Source organism: Notamacropus eugenii, chromosome 4, assembly GCF_028372415.1.
Source record: "Notamacropus eugenii isolate mMacEug1 chromosome 4, mMacEug1.pri_v2, whole genome shotgun sequence".
NCBI lineage: Eukaryota > Metazoa > Chordata > Mammalia > Diprotodontia > Macropodidae > Notamacropus > Notamacropus eugenii.
The window spans coordinates 422,473,678-422,499,940 of NC_092875.1; positions in this window are offsets into that span (position 1 = coordinate 422,473,678).

Below are 26,263 nucleotides of genomic sequence, written 5' to 3' on the forward strand. Positions count from 1 at the left end.
AAAATGTTTCCTGATCTCCCCATTTCTTAGTCCTCTCTGCTGCCTCAAAAGATTTTGCACTTACTTAGCTGCATTCTCTATCCACCCAAAAGAAGGTAAGTTCTTTTATGGCATAGAATATTTCATTTTTTTCATGGTTTTTCCTATACTTTGTATGTAGTAAGTACTTAATATAAGTTTGATGAATTAAATTGAATAGTCAATTGAAAATGTTGACAAAGGTCCTGTAAGATTTTTATTCTTTAGCAAAGCTTAGCTCTAATATAAAAGTTAGTCTCAAGCTAATTAATTTCTCATGTAAATGAAGAAACAAATTACTATCAAACATCATTATTAACATCGGAATTGTCTTTGAAAAGTAGTCACAATCCACCGGGAGAGTCAGAAGATCAAGCAAACAGAGAATTTTCTAGGGTAAGGATCCATATAGCAAACATCTCTATCCCTCACTCTATAAGGAATTGCTTGTGTTGTCAGGTAACTGAGATCCCAAGGGCTATTTCTCTCCACAACTTACCTATTCTTGGGGTTAGTTCCCCTTTAGAACAAATGCAGCTAAGATTATCCCAAAGTAAACACTTAGGTGCAATGGAAAGCAGAATCTTTACATTTAAAATATGCATATTTGTAAAAAATAAAAGAAATATTAAAAAGTATCTATTCTTATACTTTCCTGTTTTTTTTTTGCCTTAGCTTAACTATTGTCCTTCTCACCTATCTTTGTTCTAACTGTTTAAGTCTGAAGTCTGAAATCCACAGAACAATGCAAGTGTTGGTTTGTCACCTCATCCAGGAGGAAGAATTTAGGACAACTGGGCTGAAATTGACAAGATAGTCCATCTCTCTATCTGTCAATCAATCCAGTATTTATTGATCACTTCCTACGTATGAGGCATACTGTATTGACTTCTGTGGGCAATACCAAGAGACATAATACAGGGTTCCTCCCCTCAGGGTGCTTAAGTCAGTCGAAGTATGAAGAAACATATACATAAAAGGATGGTTAACAACAAAAGGCAGTATAGGATGAGTGACCAGAACAAAAGAGAGGAGAGTTTCTCTGTACTCCAGGTGGTTGGAACCACATCTGCAGTACTATGTTAATCTCTAAATGCTACATATTAGGAAGACCATGGATAAGCTGGAAAGATAGTAAAGGGATGGATTTCTGAGAAGACTGGATCATGTCCTCTTCCTTGAAATCTCTTTTAACATTCTGTTTTTCTGGATACTCTCTTTTCCCTTGACTACTCCAAAGCATCTAGAGACTGGACCATGCAAGTGTCAGTAGAAGGAACTAGGATTGTATAACCAGGGGAAGAGAAGACTTAGTAGGGAACAGCATAGCTGTCTTCAAGTATTTAAAGGAATGTCTTGTAGAAGACAGATTAGATTTGGTCAACTCATCCCAGATGGCAGAACCAAGAGAAATGGTGGAAGTTGAAGAGATAAATTTAGGTTTTACCTAAGGAAAACCTTCCTGCCAATGGGAGGGGTGTGATGATCATTTGTTCAGGGTGCTGGATGGGAGAGTTTTTGGTAGAGCAAGGGCTGGATTCGATGGCTCTTATGTCTGCTTCAACTCTTAGATTTTGTTAGTGCCTTAGGAGGCCACAGAAGAGGGAGATCACTGTGGACTAAGTTGACAAGAAAAAGCTTTGTAGAGAAGGTAAAAAGAGCTGGATGTTGAAGGATGGGTTGGATTCAGAGACATAGAAAGAAGGGATTTCGGGGAAAAAACATGGAACATTCATACTGACATTTTTATTTGCAAAGTGAATCCTTTATTTCTCATCACTGTACTATGAAGTTTGATATAATTATGATCTTGGACCTAGTTTCCATGGAGGAAAACACATGCATAGAGTCCATATAAGTTGTCATGATAATGTAAATCAGGAGTCTGAAACAGACAATAAATCATCCTGATATTCTGTTTATACAGAACCAAACATAATGGATATTTGGAAATATCCCCAGACACCTGCCTGAAAGTTTCAGTTTTTAAGCATGGGCTGTGTCTTATGGACACAATCCATGACACAGGTTGGGTGGGGCAGGCTAACTGGAGAACAGAACACATTGAAAAACATCCAGCCCACAAATTTCTTTGCCCTTATCTCATCCTGTTTTCAGTTAGCCAAGTAGGTACCTACCATGCAGGAGCTCAGCACTGTGTTAGATGCTGTGGGAATATATAAAGAATCCTAAGGCAAGGGTCTTACCCTCAAGAAGCTTACAATTGAGTTAGAAAGAAAAGACACAAACACATGGAAAATTCACTACTAATATAGTACACCACCATGAAACAGTTGGTGGTTAATGCCAGATGAGCAGACTCACCCCTGAATGTCGAAATCAGAGGGCACGAAGCTAAGGGAGAGCCAAAAGAGTTCAGTTTCTCACACTCGCCAAGCACCTGCCCTTTTTTGCATGTGTCTGAGAGTCTACAAACTGGGTCACTGCAGAAACGCCATGCATGATAATATCTGAGGATTGGATGGGACCTAGAGATATCATCCAGTTAATCCCCTTGTCTCCAGGAAAGCCTACACCTCAAACATTCCAGGCAGATAAATTTCTAGCTTCTTCTTTGGTATTTCTATGGAAAGAAATGCCACCATGGCCCCTGCTAATCTTCCAGTGTTTAGCACTCCTTACAGTCAGGAAGTTCTCCCCTTTAGAGCATGGCCTGTTACAATGAGAAGGGAACTTTTTTTGGTTTTGATTTTGGTCCAATCTATGATTGTAGTGGAGTGGGGAGCTCCAGGTATAGGATTGACAGCTCATCTGAAATTTAGGATTGTAGAGAGTTAGTTGCCTGGGACACAGAGATTAAATTATTTGACCCCAGTAGATGTCAGAGACAGAATTTGAACCCGGGTTACCCTGACTCCAAAGCCAGCCCTCTGTCCACTAGATCAAACTGCCTTTCAGAAGGGAACTTAGAAATCAATTAATTCCAGCTAGAAGGTGACATGATTTATCCAAGGCCACACAGTTAGTTAGCAGGTCCCTTGATTCACGTTACTGTTTAGTCATTTTCAGCGTGTTAGACACTCTATGACTCCTTTTGTGATTTTCTAGTCAAAGATATTGGGAGTGGTTTGCCATTTTCTTCTCCAACTCGTTTTACAGATGAGGAAACTGAGGTAAACAGAGTGAAGTGACTTGCCCAGCGTCACATAACTAGTAAGCATCTGAGGCTGGATTTAAACTCAGATCTTTCTGACTGCAGACCTGGTGCTCTATCCATGGACCCATCTGGCTGTCCTTGATTTCTAGCGCACTGTCATTTTTGCTATACCATATCTTTTCTAACTTTCCTCCCATCGGTCAAAATTTATACTCAGGTCTTCTTTTCTTAGCTTCCTTGAAGATGAATAACAACCAATTATCATCCTATTTTTTAATGTTTAATAGATTGGCTATGCTTCATTGACAGCATTTCTTAAAAACCGAGACACTAAGAGTAACTTGCTTAAGGTCAAACAGCTAATAGGTGTCCGAGGCACGTTTCAAAACCAGGTCTTCCTGAGATGAAGTCCAGTGCACTGCCCACCACACTAATCTTCTGTTAAGATGTGAAATGATTGAAATCTGTGCCCATGGAAGGGATGTTCAAAGACGTAATTATAGATCTCTGAAGTCTGCAAATATATAACCAAAGACTAAATCAGTGAGACGTCCCCTCATGGGTCTACTGGAGTTTCCGATGACTCTGGAAGAAAAAGTGAGGCTGGTGACTTTGTGCAACTCTGCCTCACCTCAGTCCAGTTCTTGAGAGAGTCAGGACATTAACCAGTGAAAACAAAGGACAGAAGTGGAATCAGGAGGACCCAAGTTCAAATCTGGCCTCAGACACTTAGTAGCTGTGTAACACTGGACAAGTTACTTTGCCCTGTTTGCTACCAAAAAAAAAATTAAAACAAATGAAAACAAAGGGCAGATCAGTACAGGTAAGATGGTAAACTGCCCTGGTGGCATGAAGGCACACTCTGGTGGGAGAAACAATGTGCAAATAACAAAATATGTAGAAGATATAGAAAGAGAGGATGGAAGGTATTCTCAAGAGAAGACACTAAGAGAGAGTGGGAAGGAGGAGTGGGCAGTGGGAAAGGCCTCCTGTAGAAGGTGGCAGGATTGAAAATGAGTCTTGAAGGAAGTCAATGAAACTAAGAAGCAAAGCTGATGAGGGCCTCTCAGCTTAAAATGGCCTCCATCTCCCTCTTAATCTTTCAGTCTTTTAAAAAATCCCAATCAAATACTACCTCCTACATGACACCTTTTTCTCCTCAGGTCCTACTGTGTGTTATATTTACTGACAACTTTGTACTCATCTTACTCTATAATTACGTCTTTGAACATCCCTTCCATGGGCACAGATTTCAATCATTTCACATCTTAACAGAAGATTAGTGTGGTGGGTTCCGTGAGGATAGCCAATTTACTTAAACTTGAAATCTCAACACCTTGGGCAGTGTTTTAAATGCTTGATAATTAATACATTTAGAAAGCAAAATCAAACATGGCTGTACAGAAGCAGAGTAGAGAAGACAGGCCAGAATGAGGGCTTTGGCAGTGAGGGATATTGAGACGGAGAGGTGGAGAAGAGGTTGGGGTTACAAAAGGAGAAGGTGGAGAAACACCAAAAGTCAGCTTGGCTTATTGCACTGGTTTTTCCCCCAGAATACAGTCCCTGATCATCCCTTGTATTCTCCCTCCCTAGCTGTACTCCTACACTGTTCTCAACATTCTCTTCTAACCAGGCAAAGTGCCTGCTGGCATTTCTATGAAAACGTTCTTCTCTACAGCTAAGCTCGGGGATAAAGACCTCATTTCTAGAATATATAGAGAACTGATCCAAATGTATAATCATACAAGTCATTCCCCAATTGATAAATGGTCAAAGGATATGAACAGGCAATTTTCAGAGGAAGAGGTTAAGGCTATCTATAATCATATGAAAAAATGCTCTAAATCACTATTGGTTAGAGAGATGCAAATCAAAACAACTCTGAGGTACCACATCACACCTATAAGATTGGCAAACATGACAGAACAAGAAAATGATAAATGCTGGAGAGGATGTGGGAGAGTTGGAACACTAATTCATTGTTGGTGGAGCTGCGAGCGCATCCAACCATTCTGGAGAGCAATTTGGAACTATGCCCAAAGGGCTACAAAAATGTGCATACCCTTTGACCCAGCAATATCGCTACTAGGACTATATCCCCAAGAGATCATAAAAATGGGAAAGGGTCCCACATGTACAAAAATACTTATAGCAGCACTCTATGTAGTTGCCAAAAACTGGAAGTCAAGGGGATGTCCATCAATTGGGGAATGGCTGAATAAATTATGGTATATGAATGTAATGGAGTACTATTGTGCCATAAGAAATGATGAACAAGAAGACTTCAGAGAGGCCTGGAAGGACTTATATGACCTGATGCTGAGTGAAAGGAGCAGAACCAGGAGAACTTTATGCACAGCAACAACCACAGTGTGTGAGAGTTTTTTCTGGTAGACTTAGATTTTTGTAATAACACAAGAACTTCTTACCAAAAAAAAAAAAAAAAAAATCCCAATGGAGGATCTCAAGGCAAAATGCCTGCCACACTCAGAGAGAGAAATATGGAAGTCACTCACATAATGTAACAGATCATGTTTGTGTATGTGTATGTGTTTGTGTATCATGTTCTGATTTGTTATACGATTTCTTTCATTTATCTTAGTCTGACTACATAGCATGACTATAGTGAAAATATACTCAATAGGAAAGTATATGTAGAATCTATACAGAATTGTATGCAGTCGTGGGGAGGGAGGGGGGGAGTGGGGGGTAGGTGGGGGGGATAAAATCACAATTGTATGGCAGTGAATGTTAAACATTACAAAATAAAAAAATAAAAAAAAGTTCTTCTCCTAGAGCAATTTGTAGTGAGAACACTGGATTTGAAATCAGATGAACTGAATTCAAATCCCAGTTCTAACCTTTGTACAAGTGAATTTTCTCTTTTCCATGCCTCAGCCTCTTTATCTTTAAAATGAGGGTGCTGGACTACAATGCCTAAGGTCCCATGATCCTAAGTTGTCTTCCTGCCTTGGAATAGCCTACATCCTCCTCAACTTTATTGTATGTTGGAGGTTTAAGAACATTTGAAAGTGATCTATTAGTCTGTGTGCCATGTAGGAACACATAAAGTAAAGATGGTAATAGACTTTTTGAGCCAGAGAGATCAGAAAACAATACCCAAATAGAAGGAAAAGAAACCACCTGCTAGTGTGGCTTTCATACGTCAGAGTTTGGCTAGCTAAAAAATAGCTCAATAGGGGCACTAGAAGGCAGGTTACTGTACTAAAAAGGAGGGGAGTCGAAACCAAAATCTATATCCAGCAGTGTCCAGCCGTATTTGAGGATCTGAGGGGGATTCAAAAAAACACCGTCTACTCTCAGGGAGTTTTCTAGTCAGTCTAGTCAGACAGAGACGATGAAGGGCACAATTAAATATGAATTCGATATTGCTTCATGTTATGGTGATGACTATAAGTACGACAGAAATTCATAGATAGTAGAGACAATAGTCATCAAAAGTTTCCTAGAGAAGGTACAACTTGACCTGTGCCTTAAAGGATGGGTACACGTACTTGGGATGGACACCAACAAAGGAGAGAAAGGAGATGGGACTGAAGAAACCAGGACTTGGTTATTATAAGTACAAAGTCTTCAGTAAGTGAACCTTAAAATAAGCTCCCTGTCTCCTAGATTTTTTCTCCTATTCTCCCACCTTGACCCCAGCTGGTTCTCTTACTTTTCTTCTTGTCTCTCTCATCTTTCTTTTCTGATTATATTCCTTAGGTTCCCATCCTTGAAATGTCCTCCCTTCTCATCTCAATCTCCCCTCTTTTATTTCTTCCTTCAAGTCTCAGCTAACACGTCACCAAACAGCCAATTCCTGCTCTTCCTAATCTTCGTCTCTTTATCCCCGGCAATTTCCCCCATTTTTGCCTTTTGTCCGGTTTTGTTTATACACAGCTGTTTGCATATTGAAAGCAGGAACTGATGGGGTTTTTTATTTGTTTGTTTGTTTTTACCTTTCTGTGTGTCCACAGTGGACTTAGCACAGTGCCTGGCATCAAGTAGGTGCTTAATAAATTCTAATTGACTTCCAGTCAGTTCTTTCTAAAGTTTAGCTGCTAAGCAGTCCAGAAGAAAACTTAATTAAGACCCTCTGCTGTTCAGGTACAGACAGCCACTCCCTCCACCCCCATTCCCCTAGTCCCCCACCTCCACTTTCTTGTTTTTTTCAAATGCCAATTAACAGGTGTCAGAAATGCTGGCCCTTGCTTAAGAGAGCCTCGTCTGCATAACAACCCAACTATTTTGGCGATCCATCCCCAGGGCATAAATATGGTGGTGTTTGAGCCCTTGGGGCCTGTGGAGTTTACAAGTATGCAGCCCAGATCTCTTCATTGGGATAGTCCTTGAAGTCCTGCCAGAAAGCCAGGGGACTCCAGCTCTTTAATGTGCTCCCAAGAGCAGCCCTGGCTCCAGGACGCAACACCCTCTGGGGGCCTAGCGTTGGTGTGAATCTCAAACAGCAAGCTGACATTCCGGTGTGTAGTGTGACAGCAGATGCTTAGGGGATGATGCCAGGACAGCAGGTGACACGGGCGGGCGTTAGCAGAGAGGGAGAGAGAGAAACTGGAGCGGCTTCCCGTTACATGTCCTCAGAGCGCTAGAGGATAGCATCAGGGCCGGGGGGACAGTTATAAAATGATGTTACAGAATCCGGATGTCCAGATCAAATTGAGACCGCCGTGAGTGAGGGATAGCATTCTGAGCACAGACGATACCAGTGTGCCCACAGAGGAGGCACTGTATCCTCTGGCATCCGACTTTGACTAATCCAGGATTAATCGCATTTCAAGCCAGTGATCCAAACACTCTTCCAGCCTCTGCAGCAACTTTTTTTTGGGGGGGGGGGGAGGAGGTGGAGGGAGGCGAGGTAAGGGACAAGGGAGGAGGAGAAAATTGATCTCTCAAGACGTCCCTGGAAAAGCACAAAGACAGAGCAGAAGGCCATTTTAAGGACCACAGCCATCCTGCTGAAGAGTCCTTTTTGGAGGTGAGGCCCCGCTCCCCAATGTGGGCTGCAAGGGTCATTACCCTTGGGTAAACATCAGAAAAGCCATATGGTGGTGCAGAGGTTGTCAGAATCTGTGTTTAGATCTCAGCCCTGCTACTTGCTACCTGTGCATCCTTGGGCATGGCACTTCAGAACCTCTGTGGAACTCCTTCTCCATAAAATGAGCAGGAGATTTGGACTACAAGGTGATCTCCAAGGTACCTTCTAGTTCTAAACTCAATGATTTGAAAACAGAATAGGAAGGGAGAGAAAAGAGGTTATGGCAAGGGGAATGGCCACAGGAACTGGAAAGTTGGATGAGTCTCAGGGTTGGCTTACCTCCTAAAAGCCATTGAACCACTAATCTATGGAAAAATCTATCATTTCCCCCACACACACCCTTTTATTGTCAAGGGAAGAGGCAGTAGTAACTTGTCTTCTGTGGAAATTCTACCTTGTGGAATTTGTGAGATTCGCCAGTATTCTTTGTGCGGGATATTGACCTTATGATCTTCTCAGTGTTAAAGGTTTGAACCAATGGTCCTTTGCTTGTTTAAGGTCAAGAAGTCACACAGGAATACGTCTGCCCCCCAAGAGATACCACTTTGGGTCAGACTGGGGATTCTTTAGCAATAGCCATGTGGAAAATGGAAAGTAGCTATTCTTTCTATCTATCTATCTATCTATCTATCTATCTATCTATCTATCTCTAGATCTCTCTCTCTCTCTCTCTCTCTCTCTCTCTCTCTCTCTCTCTCTATATATATATATATATATATATATATATATATATATATATATATATATATATATATATATATATATATATATATTCTCCTAGCTAACTATCCAGCTGTCCTAGGTAGCCCTAGGGAAAAGAGAAAGAAATCCTTGACCAATCCATTTCCACCAACCCCCATCTTTGTCAGTAAAGTGGTATTGTGGATACAACACTGGACTTGGAATCCTAAAGACCTGAATTCCAATCTAGTTTCAGACCCTGGCTGTGTGGCTCAGGACGAGTCATTTAAAACTCCATCCATTTCAGTTTCCTCATCTGTAAAATGGGGATGATAATACCATCTACCTGACAGAGTTGTGAGGACCAAATGAGATAATATTTGTAAAGTGCTTTGCAAACTTTAAAGCATGCTAAATGTGTGCTACCTTTTATTATTACAAGCAAAACATATTATATCTGGAAGGGACTAGCTGAGAGACTATCTAATCCCACTCCTCCATTTTACAAGCTAAAGAATCCAAACATGTCATAGATGCAAGAGACTTTAGAAATCATCTAGGCCATTCTAGTCATTTTGCAGAAAGGCAGTGGGGAGCAGTTTGTAACTCAGTCACTAGAGAAGTTGTTTTCAATCTTGCTAGTGGGACTTATTGGCAGTGTAAGCATGGACACATCACCTGACCTCTCTGAATCCCAGTTTCCTTATCTGTAAAATGGATAATACCACCCCTACTTCTTGTGTACATGCATTACCTCGTTAACTATTCACAGTAACCTTATAAAAATTCATTTTACAGATGGAGGAAACAGGCTCAGTCAGACAGAAATGATTTGTCCAAGTTAGCAAGTGGCAGAACTTGTTAGCTCAAATCCTCAGACTAGAGATCTTTGCTCTTCCAACTCTCTTCTCTTATACTATGTTGAGAAACTGAGGCCCCAGGAAAGCAAGGGACTACTGCTCGATTTCCCAAGTCAGAGCTTTTTATACTATGTCCCTTCAATACATGCATTATTTTATCCTGGATAACATGTGGTTATGTGAATGTTCTTAAATTGTTGGGGATTTCCATTCCTTTGCCCCCAAATAATTATAAGTGCCTCGAGGTTAAGAAATATCTATGTTTTGGCTTTGTTCTGGTTTCCTTTTCCTCATCACCTATTTCTATACTCAATGGGTACTTTGGCTGACTTGAGATGAGGGCACACAGAGCCTATAGTGTCAAGGGAGCCTTGCACGAACCTAAGGAGGGACAAAGAAATGAGTGAAGTCTCCTTAGATGGTATAAGTTAGTAATTCACCTGTCTCAGTCGGGAAGTCATATCCCTGTAGAGGTGAAACAAGGAAGTTTCCGAAAGGATGAGGTCAGCTCCCACTAAAAGGAATGCCCTCTGATGGAGACAGAAAACAAACGATTTCCCTCAACAATAGAAAACAATTCAATGTCTCTTCGCAACAGGAGGCTGGGGGTGTTTACCAGCAGGAAAGCTGTCCCGCCATAAAATCTGAAACCGGTAGAATGTTGAGAAGGCTGCTCATCGGGTGATTTGAGTGTCGCAGAGAGCTGCCCCTGGGCAGCCAAGGGGAGCGCCTCAACTCAGGGTCTTTGTCCTTTTTTGGGATTGCGGACTCAGGGGCGACCTTGGCTATTTTACTGATCATAATCACTTTTATATGTAACCGGACCTTAATTCATTTCGTAGTATGAGCTACGGAAGGGCGGCATAGATTAGAGGGCTATGTCTGTAAGTGACGAGATCCGCGCCTGGCACACATTTGTGGGGAAATTAAAAATAAAATAAAGATCATCCGAAAAATGCTTGGACTGAGACCAACAGTCTCCTGACCCGTCACGCATGGAACTTGTCTGAGATGAACAGGACAGAAAAGTGAGACCTGGGCAGCCTGTCCGGCCAAACTTCCAACCAGACTTTTGGAAGTTTGTCATAATTCATAATGGATTATTTTAGGAAACGAACTGGGATGCTTTGAATTCACAAGTCAGGAAGGGTTATTTTGGTTAAAACAACCTCAGCAACCAAAAGTCTCAAAAATATGTGGCCTTTTGTGTCTTCTCCAGAAAAAAAAATTGAAAGTTTTGATCCTTTTTTGATGAACCTTAAATATGGGCCCATCAAATTCAGGATGGATTTGAATTTGTCACCTTCAGGATTGCTCTTGAGATTCATTTTCACCTGGATACAGTGATGTTAGAAGGAAGGGTGTGCACAGTATAGGAGCACGTGTAGGAGCACAGTACTGTTTGGCAGATGAGTTCACTTTTTAGACTCACCTGTAACTTATAGCCTGACTATTAGAATCATAGATCTCAAAGCAGGAAGCTGCCTCAGAAGCCAGCTAGTCTAATTCCTTCATTGTACAGAAGAAAAAACACCAGAGAAATGGTGACTCACCCAAGGTCATACAGTGTTGGAGTTGAGATAAATAACCATAGCTAGATAAAGCTTTTATTAAGTACTTACTAAATACTTCTTAAGTACTTACAAGCACAAGATAGTCTCTGCCTTCAAAGAGTTTGCCTTGTAGCCACAGAGACCTGAAAAGGTATCCCCCTAATCTCCAGGGGCAAGGCTGAGAAGTAGTTTGGGGAGTCAGGTCTGAACTTGGTTTGAAGTGAGCATGGCTAGCACAGTCACATCCCCATTTAGAACTCAGGTCATTTGACTTCAGAGGCAGTGCTTTTTCCTTTGTGCCAAGAGCTAGAGTGTAACCCTTTCATAACAATGGTTTTTGGAAAACAAGTCTATTTTTTACTTCATAGGACGATGGTATTTTACCCATCATATTACTATATATAGTTGTATTTTATTGGTGGTGGCATAACCCATAATATATCTGAATCCAAGCAAGAAGAAGCCATCCAACTTTGGTTCTACTGTATATGAGGTGTTTGGGGGAGGGAAAACCTGTAAGAAATCCCAAGAAATGGCCTGGTCTTTATCTCTGTAATCAGTGCCTTCGAAGAGTTTGGAAACCAGCCTGCATCTCTGGCATTTGGACCCTGGAATGACATCTTCCTCAGTGTCTGCCTTTTGATCCACTGGCAGTGACAAAGACCAGGCTGGCTCCCTCTTCAGGAAAGTCTTTTCCTGGACTTTGGCTGGACTGTGAAGGCTATATTACAGTGTGCAAATCACCTGCATGCTCAGACATTCAGGAACCCCATCAGACAAAGATACCAAATGATTCAATGTAAGCAGAGCTGTCTCCAGGGTATGGTGAGTTGAGGTGATGGCTCTGTGTCCAGCCAGTTCTTTGGTTCCAAGTCCCTGCCACCCTCTCAGGGTCTGTCCCTTCCCCCATCTCACAGCTCCAGGCAGTAAGGCAGGAAAGCAGAGGATGTGAGAGGAGGACTTGATTCTATCTGTTGCTGTTACAAAAACTTGAGACTCAGATGTAGACAGTCAGCTGAAAACCCTGAAGCTCTGTTAAGCTAGAGACTCACTACTCTTTTCACACACACACACACACACACACACACACACACACACACACACATACACACACACACACACACACACACACTCAGGTTGTAGGAAGGAAGGATTTATATAGTGTGATCTGTACCAACCTCCAGCATGGGTGAATCTTCGGATATTAATTCGAATACTGCCTCTGTGACCTGGGAGGTCACTTTACATGCCCGGTTCTCAATTTCCTCATCTGTAAAATCAGAGGGTTGGACTAATTAGTTCTCTAAGATCTCTTTCAGGTTTCCACGACTGGCAGCAAGAAGTCAAAATTCTTCTCTCTTTAACTAGCCCCAAGTTGCTATTTCAGGACCTTTGATGTGGTTCAGTGAGGCCTCTCCATCCTAAGTTCACATGACTCAGTCTTCAAATGTGAGTTTCTTCTCCTGAGACAATTGAAAAGTAATTATACTTACAATTTTCAGGGGAGGAGAGCAATTATGAACCTGGGTCACCTTTGTCGCCAAGATTTCGATCTCTCTCCCTCCCCTTGTTCTTTCTCTATAAAACTACAGTAAGTCTAATAGAATGCCTTGAAGAGATGACAAAGATAGATAATCAAAGACTGACTTTCTTACAAAGCTTTCCCCCAACGCCAGGTAATTAATGACTCCCATTGTTCTGCAATCCTGTATTGAATGCCTGGAAACAAAGGCACTAACCATGAAATGCATTTGCATGTGAGCTCTACTGTCTGTGCTCATCCCTCGTTCAAAGACCCAAAGATTATTTTCCTTATCATCCTCTGGGGAGAGGACAGCAGAGCTAAAGACCCAAGAGAGGTCTGGCTTGCTTTAAAATGATCATAGATTAAGTGAGGATAACCATCTATCTGTAATGTGTTTAGCAATCTCAGATTCTCTGAAAAGGGAGAGGAGAATTGCTGGTTTATCATTTTACCCTTCCTGTAGAAGCTTAGGTATTAGCCCTCAGAACTAGACTTAAAGTGGCAATCTAACAAGGAAGACCCACAGGATCAAAAACTCTAGTCACACCCCCTTATTACAGATGAGGAAACTGAGACTCAAGGAGGTTAAATATCTTGCCCCAAATCGCAAAGGTAGTAAAAGACAGAGGAAAGATTTGAATTGTATTTCAATTATCCAAGAATCTCTTATTTCATCCATTATCCCTTAGCTTCTTCCATAGGAAGAGAGTTTGAGATGGTTAAGCATGCTATAGGGGAGGGGCTGGGTGGTGATCCGCACTTAGTCCACTACATTTTTGAGCAAACCTGACCTTTTTGGTCTTTAGCTTCCCCCTACCCCCTAAGCCCCTGGATGATAGGGTTTATTTCCTTTTTGTCTTTGTTTTCCCACTGCCTTTAGGGTAGCTAGATGGCACAGTGCACAGAGTACTGGGTCTGAAGTCAGGAGGACATAAGTTCAAATCTGACTTCAGACCCTTACTAGCTGTATGACCCTGGGCAAGTCACTTAATGCTGTTTGCCTCAGTTTCCTGATCTGTAAAATGAACTGTTGAGGGAAATGGTAAACCTCTTCAGTATCTTTGCCAAGAAAACCCCAAAAGGCAGCACAAAGAGTCAGACACAAATAAAAATGACTAAACAATACAAAAATCCCCAGCTCCAAGTGTATCATAAATGGTTATTGATGGACAGGAAATAAGCATTTTTATATAGCACCTGCCATGTGCCAGGCCCTATGATGAGGTGCATATACTCCCTCTGCCAATGCATATGAAGCCCCCCTTTCCACAACACATGCCTTAGAAAACAGACTTCGTAATTTACTGAGTCAGAAAAAAATAAAGTCTCATGGTGGTCAGACCTATAGTGATGAGTTTCTTTCAATCTGTCTTCAGAGTGGTATGATATCAAAAATACCAGAATGGTCTCACTATTCCAAATACAACCATCTATCCAATCTAACTGGTGCTTATGATACCATTAGGGGCAGCTAGATGGTGCAGTGGATAGAGCACCAGTGCAGGAGCCAGGAGGGACCTGAGTTCAAATCTTACCTGAGACAGTACACTTACTAGCTGTGTGACCTTGGGCAAGTCACTTAACCCCAATTGCCTCATCCTGGGTCATCTCTAGTCATCCTGATGAATATCTGGTCACTGGATTCAGATGGCTCTGGAGAAGTGAGGCTGGTGACCTGCACAGCCCTCCCTCACTCAAAACAAAGTCAAGTGCAAGTCATGTCATCATTTCTCTGATGGCATGGTCTTCTTTGGCAATGAAGGATGAACACACATGATACCATTATAAATTCATTGCTTTGGCTTTATCTTCCAAGAATTTTTAAATAATATTTTCCCCTAATTACATATAAAGATAATTTTTAACATTTATTTTTTAAAAATTTGAGTTCCAAATTTTCTCTCTCTTGTCTCATCTCCTTGCTCCCTGAGACAGTAAGCAATTTAATACAGGTTATACATGTTCAATCATGCAAAACGTATTATCATATTAGTCATATTGTGAAAGAAGACACAGACCGAAAGGGGAAACACACACACACACACACACACACACACATACACACGCACACATACACACATGCACACTCGCACATGCACAAATACAGAAAGTGAAAAATAGTATGCTTCAATCTGCATTCAGACTCTATCAGTTTTTTCTCTGGAGGTGTATAGCATTTTTTTACCATGAGTCCTTTGGAATTGTCTTAATCACTGTATTGCTGAAAATAGCTAAGTCATTCACAGTTGATCATTACATAATATTGCTATAATTATGCTACCGTGTTATTATGTTACTATGTTCCGGTTCTGCTACCTTCACTTTGCATCAGTTCATTTAAGTCTTTTTAGGTTTTTTTGAAATTAGGCTGCTCATCATTTCTTATTACATTCATATGCCACAACTTTTTCAGCCATTCCCCAACTGACGGGCATCCCCTCAATGTCCAATTCTTTGCCACCACATAAAGAGTTGCTATAAATCTTAGTTCACAAATAGGTCCTTTTGCCTTTTTTAAATGTCTTCAGGATGTAGACCTAGTAGTGATACTAATGGATCAAAAGGCACACACAGTCTTAAAGCCCTTTGGGCATAGTTCCAACTTACTCTCCAGAATGGTTGGATCAGTGCACAAAGAGGTTTTTTGGTTTTTTTGCAAATATTGCATATTCTTGGGACGGATGACAAACCAAATGAATTCATACTAAGATATTAGTCACTCATTATTAGCAATGCTTTTCTACTCAGGGAGGTCACACTCTCCAAGAAGAGATGAGAGAAGGAAACATTTCTTTGTTAACCTCAAAATTTTATCTAAGGCTACTCCATTGTGTTAGATGATTCTACCATGAGTATATAAGAGAATATTGGAGACCACCAGGAGGTTTTGAGTTAGCTATAACAAAAAAGTAAGGTAGTAAAAAAGATCAGAATTCTAAGAAAATGCCATTGAAAATAAAGCTGATAGTTGTCTGTCCATTTTCAAAGAAGATGAATAATTTCACAAATGATGAGTTCCTTATGAACTGGATTTAAGTGAGGCAGAGTTGTACAAAGTCATTAGCCTCACTGTCTCTTCCAGTGTTATCAAAGTCCAGTAGCAGGACAAAAGTCAAAGCTGATGGTGCAGTGAACATTGAAAGAGAGTTTGAGGAGGCTGGATCAAGTTTATAGAAAAAAAAACCACCCATTTAAGTTTCTGTGTTATTCACATGCTTGGATCTTGGTACTCAGCACACTGCCCATTTGTGTAATACTTTTAACTTTCCAAAGGACTTTCATTCACATATATAAGTTCATTTGATTCTCAACCAATGCTATGAGGCAAGTAGAGTAGGGCAGGTTACAGTTGAGGCAACTAAGGTGTAGAGAAACTAAATGGATCTTTTTTGGGGATATGGGGAAAATATGTTTGTTTACATAGCTCTTCAACCATTTAAGATGGTATCAGAAATGAGACATCTGGTACCATCAGAAGCAGCCCTCTCATTGGATTTATAACATACAACAACCATATATAAACAGTTATATTTTAACAACAGATGCTTGAGAATTATTAAATGGCACAAATGTATTTGGACTGATCCTTAAACAGCTAGAAAAAGAACATGGTAGGTATACATAGGAAAAGATATTGTTCATTTCAAAATACTGATTATCCTTTCATAATCAGTATGAGGATGTAATAATAGGATAATTTAGATAAAATATGGTCCTTACCCTCAAGTAGCTTATAATCTAAGAAACCTATGCATAACCTATAATAATACAAACCTATAATATGCAAAACCTATGCAAACCTCTATTACATAATATTATACAAAAATAATGTTGATTCCTTTCAATCATAAGCTGGGTTTGATCCATGGACCAATCATTGACTGGATTGACCTATGAAATATGAAAGAGAAACGAAAAGAGTTTTAGGCTGAAAATCAGGTAGCCTGAGTTCTAATCCTTATTGCCTCTAGGTGTATGACCTTAGGTAAGTCACTTCACTTCTGTCTTCATCTAGAAAATAAGGATTATCAAGGATTCAAATAAGCAAATTTCATAAATGTCTATGAAAGCACCTATCATATGCAGCATATGGGGTGAGGCACTGGGAGATGGAAAAGCACAAAAGGACAGAGTCCCTGCCCCTTAGATTCTTGCAATCTCTGTGGGAGGCAAAAGGTTGTTGGAAGGCTAGGAGAAATATAAAAATAACTAGATTATAATTTGCAATATGAAAAATCCATAGACATCCAGAATTACAGGAGTGATTCAAGAAGGGTCTAATCACAAAGACTGCTCAGGCAGGGAGAAAGAGTCTTATAGAGTTTTATAGAAGGAGGAAGCTGAGCTGGGCTTGAAGGAAAAAAGTTCAAGAGGTACATGTATTACTCATTTTAAGCACACGAGACAGCTTACACTAAAGGCACAGACAGGAGAGAGGGTCAAATGAAGTCACAGAATGGCAAGCAGACTGATTTATCTAGTGAGGACAGTCCAGAGAGGTCAGAGGCATGGCTATGATGTGTTGCTGGAAAAAGGGAGAGAGAAATCAACATCCTTCCGAATGCTCTACTCATTATAGTCATTGATATTTTGCTTTCAAAAGAAGGGTTACTGAGGTGAGGGTAAAAAACAGTTTCCTTAGCACAATGTCCCTCAATTTTTTCCTTTTTCCATTAGAGGAAGTAGAGTCCTAGGGACATTTAATTCTGTGATGGAAGATTCAAGAACTGAGATGGGTGTATTTAGGTGAACTGAAAGATTTAGAAGTAATTGAGTTGAGTTCAGAGCAGAGAAGAATTCCAAATAAGAGAAGCAGTTAATAAAAGAGGACTAAGAGGAGGCTGATGCCAGTAAGCCTCTGTATCTTCTGAGATAGCTTGGCTGAGAGAGCTAACTTGGTTCGCTGTGAAGAGCATCATCGCAGCTTTTAGCTGGGAATGCTGAGTGAGGAGAGCTGTAGACTTCTCTTCTAAGAAAAAATTCACTAATCGTAGCAACTTCTAGACATGGAAGGCTGAACTCCAGGTACCTCTAAAGTGGTACTTCAGTGGTGGCACAGTAGGAAACTGATAGAGTGGGCTGATAGTGCAAACTGAATGAGATACAGCCCATCTCTGGCAGAGGGGAACTTTATTAAGCCCAGAAGCTCCGAATAGATGATCCAGTTGGCTGAATTGAAGAAAGAGCTGTAGGGATGGCAGCCATTTGACTTACCATTTAAAAAAAAAATCATTGTTTTATTTGATCCTTATGGCAAACCTTGCATAGTAGATACTGTTATTATCCCCATTTTACATTGAGAAAACTGAGGCAAACAGAGATCAAGTGACTCATTCACAGTCACACAGCTAATAACTTAATGAGCCTGGGTTTGAACCCAGGTCTGCCTGATCCCAGGTCCAGTGCTCTATCAGTTTTCCACCTAGTTACCTCTCTTTCTCTCTCTCTCTGTCTTTGTGAAATGTGAAGTTTATTACATCTTCAAACTCAGTCATTTCAGTTGTTTCTGACTCTTTGTGACTCCATTTGGGGCTTTCTTTGCAAAGATAAAAGAGTGGATGGCATTTCCTTCTCCTGCTCATTCTTACAGATGAGGAAACCAAAGTAAACAGGATTAAGTGACTTGCCAAGTAAGCATCTGAGATCAGATTAGAACTGAGGAAGGTGAGTCTTCTTGACTCTTCTCTGTCCTGACCAGCACTCTATCCTCTGTGCCACTTAGTGGTACATCTTCAAACTATCTTTATATACAGGGGCAGCTAGATGGTGCAGTGCATAGAGCACCAGTGCAGGAGTCAGGAAGACCTGAGTTCCAATCTCACCTCAGACACTACACTTTACTAGCTGTGTGATCTTGGGCAAGTCACTTAACCCCAACTGCCTCATCCTGGGTCATCTCCAGTCATCTTGATGGATATGTGGTCACTGGATTCAGATGGTTCTGGAGGAGAAGTGAGGCTGGTGACCTGCACAGCCCTCCCTCACTCAAAACAAGTGCAAGTCAGGTCATCATTTCTCTGATAGCATGGTCTTCTTCAGCAACGAAGGACGAACACACACTCATCTTTATATACTCTTCTATTAGTGCCCTGAGATTGTTCTGCTCCTGGCTTGCTTATTTATCTTCTTCAAAATTAGTTGTCTTCTCTTTGACTCCTCAGTGTCTTTTTGGGGTGTGACATAATCCTGAAAATAGATGGAGGTAGCAACCTGCTGGTTGAGAAACTAGGATCAAAGAAAAATACCTGGGAGGAATGAGGTCTAGCTGAGAGTATCAACAGAAAAGATCAGCAGCATTGACATGTTGGAGGGTTGAATTGTTCTTCATGCAGGTGCTTTGGCTACATGTTGCTTGCATGTGTAGCCCCTTATGCATATTTCTCACATGCTCTTCATGTGTGGAAGTCCCATACATAATTTCCATGAAGGTATACTATTTCCACTGAGTACATATGTATTCATATGAGAATGAGCTTGACGCATACTATTATTAGTTATTTACATTTACAGTTTAATTAAAATGGCTTTGATGTCAATTGCATGTACGATGGCTGACTGGTAAAGATAAAAACATATTGCTGGGGGCCCTAGGGGACTCTAAAAGAGTATGGAAGTGGAGTAGCAGGCAAAAAGACTGGATAGGTAAGTTGCAGCTGGATTACTAGAGACCCTCAGATATTAGGATGAGGCATATGTATTTTAGTGAAGGGTTTTAGTTTGTTTTTTAGCAAGAGAGTGAGGTGGTTTTAACTATGCTTTGGAAAATTCGTTTTGGTTTGTGAAATTGAAATTTTGAAGGACAATTTTATTGGAGGGAAACTGTAGATCCACAGAACTCCCAAATTTGGGACTCTCAAAGAAACCCATGAACAATGGGGGAGATTTTCACACAGATGCAATATTAAATATACAACTGTCTAAGAAAACCTATTTTCAAGATTTAATTGTAAGAAGTTGACCCTCAGTCATTGAGGAGACACAGAGCATAGATAGGACACCCATGGGAAACACACACACACACACACACACACACACACATATACACACATCCCACAACTTTCCTGCCTCATAGACCACTGCTGTACAGAGAGAAAATACAGTAACATGTTCACATAAGGTCACCAAGGTTTAATAGGTATGTTCCAGTCTAGCCATCACTTCTAAAGCCTTGGAATATAAACTTGAATCTGAATTTCTTTCTTCAAACAATTAAATTTCCCAAAATGTTCCATGACTGTGGCCAATCTAGATGTTACCAGCAGTAGACATGGCTATTCTTTTTCCTTAGATCTCCACTCTCCCTAATAGCACCAAGCACTCATAATGACAATACTTTCCAGTTCATCTGTGACCTCCTACTCTTCTTTCTATAGCAATGATGCGATCTGAGCTATTCCTAGCTGTGGTGCTGAGGTCAGAGGAAATAGTCAAGAAGCTATTTATTGCAACTGTGAAGGTAGGAGGTGATGAGGGTGTAATACAAGGTGGAGACTCTGCTGGTAAAAAAAGAGATGGATGAAAGAGATATTGCAGACTTATTGAACTGACAGGATTTTGCAAATGATGGGAAACCAGAAAGAATCAAAGAGGGTTATGAAATCTTGCTTCAGAGATGGAGGGGGTAATCTTTTAGTACCACCACATCAACAGAAATGAAGAAGTGGGGGAGGATGGGCAGGTGTTGGAGTGAAGAAGATGAATTCTGGTTTTGGAAATAATTTTCAGGTCAGCATTCTGACAACAGGATCTCAAGTCAAAGCAATTGGATTCATGATGCTTAAGCTAGAGAGAGAGAGAGAGAGAGAGAGAGAGAGAGAGAGAGAAAGAGAGAGAGAGAGAGATTTAGGGTTGCAAATAAAGATTTAGGAGGAGATCACCAAATTAAAGTGTAGGACTGAAGACAACCTAAATTTAGGGGTTATGAATAGAAATAAGATCCAGGGACAGGAAGAGTGAGGTAGGAAAACCAGGAGAATTATAATTTCATGGAATCCAGTGGAGGAGAGGATATTGAAGAGAAGACAGTTAACAGTGTAAAATGCTTCAAAGAGGTCCCAAAGAATGAGAAATGGAAAAAACCCATTGAATTTGTTGATATGGAGCTCATTAGAGACTTTGAAAAGAAAGAAATTAGAATGGAGTGATAAGTCAAGGGACTGGGGAAATCACTGGATGTAAGGCAGTGGAAAAAGTGTAAACTACTCTCTCTAGAAGTTAGGAAGGAAAGTGAAAAGAGATATAGGGTGATAATCTAATGGGGTGGCATGGTCAAGGGAAGCAGGCTGTGTTATTTTAATGAGTTCTTGTTTCAAGGATAGGGCAGAAAGTCAAGGGACCAATAAGGATAGAAAGCAGTAGGAATTGAATGCTAAATAAAACGTCTTAGAAAAGATGGAAAAGAATGGGATTGAAGGTATCAGTGATTGAATTTGCTTTGGCAAGGCAGGAGACCAATTCATTCTCAGAAACTGAGGCAAAAGGAGGAGAATAGGAGTATCCAGAAAGCTTTGGAGCTTTGGAGGACAGTTGAAAAACTCAAGCCAAATGTCTTCAATCTTCTCTGTAATGTAAGTGGTAAAATCATTTGGTGAAAAAGAAAAGATTCAGGTTGATATAAGAAGGTTGAGAGGAAGGGAGGAGGTTGGCAAAAGTGAGGTGTAGTGAGTAACCAGGCAATGAAGGAAATGTCGTGCAGAAGTGAGGACCCGGTTTGGTTGGTTGTTGTCCTTTGCTCTCGAAGAGGACCAAGATGACATCACCATGATAAAGTGAAGTTTCAATGCATCCAACTGTGGCTGATCAGACCAAGATGAGCTCGGAATCCTCTATGACAGATTGGACACAGACAGTCCTTGTGGACTATCAGGCTGACAAAGTGCACACTCAATAGATATGTTTCCTGACTTTCTCCAGTAATCCTTAGTATCTTTCCTATACTACTCTTTGCTTCAGTATCCTCCTCAGACTTGTGCCTGATTGCTATTTTCTGACTGTATTCTTTTCAGAGTCATTTGCCTTTCTTAAGGAATTTTTTTTCCTGCTCACTAGTGACAGTATGCTTCTCTTTATTTCACCATAGGGGTTGGGGGCATATTGTCCCAACATGTATCATAAGAGTATTTATTATTTCCATTATATGTTTTCTCCAAATATTTAAAATCATTCTCATTCATTAAGATTCAGAACAGTGCCAAGGATAAGTGCATAATATAATGCAGAAAGGGAAATTTTCAGTTCATTTAAGCAGCAGGCTCCTTAGCTATACCAGAATCAGAAGCTATTGAAAAGTGGGCTTCCATCTTTGGTACATGGTCCACAGTTTGCTAGCTCCTGGGGTCTACTGCCCCCCACCCCAATCTGTAATGTTATTAGCATAGGTAACTTCCAGTGAGGAAATTCTGTCTACCAGTGCTAATGGGTAAGTGTTCTGTAACTTAGAGTCTTCTGGAGCTACCTGAAGCAATTAAGTGACTAGACTGCAAAGCCAGTATGTGAACCTCAGACCCAAATTCTCCTCACTCCAAGGTTGGTCCTCCATCTACTATACTATGCTGCCTCTCTTCCGAGGAATATTATAAGAAATTAACCTGAACTGACTTTTAAAGAGAAACAATATGACCTAATGTATCATTTCTCATCTTGGTTTCTCCAAAGAAGGAAGACAGACATAACTCAAAAGTACAACAAAGAAATGCAGTTTGATCATCATCTCTATGCAGGTGATTCTCAGATTGACATATCTAACCCTAACCACTCTCTTGAGCTCTATTTTTTTTATCACCGTCTGACTCTTGGACATCCTGAACTGAATGTCCAATAGACATCTTGAACTCAAGATCCAAAACAAAATTTATTCCTCCCTCCAACTCTTCCCTCTTCCCAACTTCTCTATTTACTGTTGAGGTCACCACCATTATCTATTCACCCCAGTTTGCAACTTTGGGGTGACACTTGACTTCTTTCACATGCAGTTCATATTACCAGTCCATTGCCAAGTCTTGTTCTCTCTATTCTCCCAACATTTATCATATATACCCCTACTGTCCTCTGACCTTGCCACCATGCTGGTATAGGCTTTCATCATCTCATACCTGGATTATTGCAATAGCCTTTTGATTGATCTCCCTGCCTCAAGTCTCTTCCCGCTCCAGTCTATCCTCCCATCAGCTGACAAAGGATTTTCTTAAAGTGGGGTTTTGAACATATCCTTGCCCACCCCCCACTCACAGATACACTTAACAAACTCCAGGGACTCCTTATCACTTACAAGATCAAACATAAATTCTTTGCATGGATTTCAAAGCCCTTCGAAACCTGGCCTTTTCCTGGCCTTCTAATCTTCTTCCACTTCACTCCCTCCAAATGCTCTATCATCTAGCCACATTGACCTCCTTGTTGTTTCTTACAGATAATAGTCCATCTCCCAATTCCAGACTGGCTGTTCCCTGCACCCAGAACATTCTCCTTTCTTATCTCCACATTTTAGCTTCCTTCAAGACTCAGTACAAGACATCTTTCTTGATTGACACTACCGCAAATGCCTTCCCTCTAAGAATACCTTCCATTTATAGTATTGACATCTTACGTGCACATAATTTTTGCATGCTATATCCCCATTAGAATGTAAGTTTCTCGAGGGCAGGGGTTCTGCTTTTTACTCTGTATCCCCAGCACTTGTAGCATAGTAAATGCTTCATTAATGCTTGTTATTTGAGTAATTGATGAAGACTGAGAAGAGATATTAGGTCCCTTTAGTCAAACCCTTCCATGGAGCATAGAACCACCTGTACATCAGCAATGGATCATCTATCTTCTACCTGTATGCTTCCAGCAATGGAGAACTCATTAGGAAGGGAAGAGGGCACCTTACTTAAGACCATTCTCCTAAAGCCGGTATTCCTGGAATCAATTTACCTCATGGTACCAAGTCAAGTATAACACTTTTAGCTATTTTGATAACCCTCCACCAAAAGTTTTCTTTTCAGGCAAATTGGCTTTAGGAAAATTGACTTAGTTCTAGAAGACACATGAACACATTCCTACTCCACTTTTGTGCCGCATCCTATGAGTCATTTCATTTGTGTGTCCAAATAGCACCCCAATTTCCCTATGTTTGTACACTGCTTACAACAGCAGTATATTAATGATGCTCTTATATATGCTTTGATAGGAAGTAACTGGTATAATCCTATACTCCAACCTAGCTCTTACACTAATGGGGAAGGAGGACATAACCAATAAATGGGGGCTCATGGGAAGGAAGGTTTGGTTCCTGCTTAAGGCTAACTCAAAACGAGGAGAGCTTTAAAAATATGAAACAGAAGTATGTCCAGGAAACTGACACTGCAAAGAAACATGTGGCAAATGTCTCTCACTGGGACAGAAACAACCAAAACAATAGATGTCAGTATGGGGGATGTTTTCAAAGCCTGGAAACTATCTCTCACTTAGGACTGCCTGACTCCACAAAATAAAACTAGATGTTTTATTCTCCCTGCCCTCTGAAAGTATACCATATTGGAAAGAGTAATGGGAGGAAAGGGATTTTAAGGAAAAGATCTTCTCAACCTCTGGATGACTGAATGACTATCAAATGGGTAGAATGAGCAAGAGAATGTCTGGGACATCTGGTGACAGACTTAATTTTCCTAAATTTCACAAGCTTTTCTCTCTGTAAGCCTTGTCTAAAGAAAAGATTTACTATCCCCTAAGTACACTTTAAAGGCAGCTAAGTGTTTAGAGCTCCACGCATGGAATCAGGAAGATCTGAAAAATTCAGCCTCAGATATTCACTGGCTGTGTGACCCTAAGCAAGTCATTTACCATCTAACACCTTTAATTTCCTCATTTATAGAATATGGATAATAATAATAACCCCTACTTCATAAGGTTGTTGTGAGCATCAAATGAAAGAATGTATGTAAAAAGCTTTGCAAACCTTAAAAGGCTACATAGATGATATTTCTTATTATTGTCTAGACCTATGGTATCTTGGACTTCTAGTGCAACATCAAGGCTGTGATTATAGTGCCCCATGTAACAGGGGCAGCTAAGTGATACAGTGCATAGAGTGGTGGTTCTGGAGTCAGGAAAACTCATCTTCCAGAAGTTAAATCTGGCCTCAGATGCTTACTATCTATGTGGTCTTGGGCAAGTTACTTAATTCTGTGTGCCTCAGTTTCCTCATCTGTAAAAATGAGCTGGAGAAGGAAATGGCAAACCACTCCAGTGTCTTTGCCAAGAAAACATCAAATGAGGTTATGGAGAGTTGGACACAACTTGAATGACTGAAAAACAAAAAACATGAACAACGGAAATTTTTCTTTGCAGAACTTTCCTCACATTACCATTGCTTTATATATGACCATACTCCAAGTCCCCACTCCCATAAAAACTCCCATCCCAAGAGTTTTCCTGAAAGTATATTCCTAGTTTCCAGAACTGTTATAAACTATGGGCAAAGAAATGACCCAGGTGCTGGGGCTACAAAAATAAAGCATGACACAGTCCTTGCCTTTGAGCAGTTTATAATCTAATAACACCTTCCTTCATTTGTCTTGGGATTTATATTCTCCTAGAATTCTGGACTGCCACATATCATCAGTGAGTGTCACGTGACTTTTTCCAGCCTGAAGTTCCTTACATGTAGGGTTTCATATTTTGTAAAATAAATTACTTCTCTATTTTGTCAAGTCTATGAGTTTTTAATTCAATATATTGATCTTTCTTAACATGAGAGAGGTTACAGATGAAAAAACCTGAATGAATCCATCTATGCAAATGATTGAAGACTGACAGGTCCAGGCCTAAAATAAATTGAGTTGAGACTCCCCTGGTTGTGGAATAGAGAAAATTTTAATAAAATTGGAAAATGTTACCCAGGGGCACTGACATGACTTGAAACTTTTGATTCTCTCTGTCTTCTGCCATAACTTTGCTCTCAAATCAAGGAAATAAAAGCTGATGAAAAACTGTCTCAGTATGATTAAGTGTTTGACCCCATCCACCAGACTACATGAATTACTTACCTAACACATAGTTATAGCTACATCTCTTGTCAGATCCCAGCTAATACAACTGGCCTCTTCCTCCTCACCCCCCATTCTGCACTATTCTGGCAGAAGCAGACATAAATACTTTGTCCTTACATAAAATCCTGCCAGTCAATTGATTCAAACAGAGTCCAAACATCAGGTGACTTGCAGAATTCCGGACCTGCCATAGAGACTCATCCAGGAAGTACAAACCTGGGACTTAAGGACTGTTTTTAGGAACATCCCAGCAAATCTTAGTTTCCATGATGTTACAGGAGAAGAAAGAGATCCCTATGGATTCTATATTCAGTAATAAAGGAAGGGCAGCTGGGATATTTGGGGACATTCTGGTGCTTCTTTGCTGACTTCCAAGGGTCACTACAATTAGCATTTTCTGGGGACTACTTTTTTGAGGCCA